Below are 275 nucleotides of genomic sequence, written 5' to 3'. Positions count from 1 at the left end.
CTCGTAAATATCGGGGAAATAACGGATTACGTAAGGTAAGGAGAAAAATTAATAAGGGAGAGGGGAATAAGCAGTAAATGAGGTGGCAGGAGAGCGGGAATAATGATGAATATGGAGATAAGGCAGGATAGAATGAACAGAGATTAATTAAATTGAATGAATGGGGAAATAAACGATTACGCTTAAGAACAGAGGGGGAAAGCGTAGATGAACAGATATAAAGAAATGAACACTCAGCAGATAACAAACGAGTAGGAAGAACAAATGAAAAGCGA

Source organism: Penaeus monodon, chromosome 27 (genome assembly GCF_015228065.2).
Source record: "Penaeus monodon isolate SGIC_2016 chromosome 27, NSTDA_Pmon_1, whole genome shotgun sequence".
Taxonomy (NCBI): Eukaryota; Metazoa; Arthropoda; class Malacostraca; order Decapoda; family Penaeidae; genus Penaeus; species Penaeus monodon.
Note: the sequence above shows the minus strand (reverse complement) of the source record.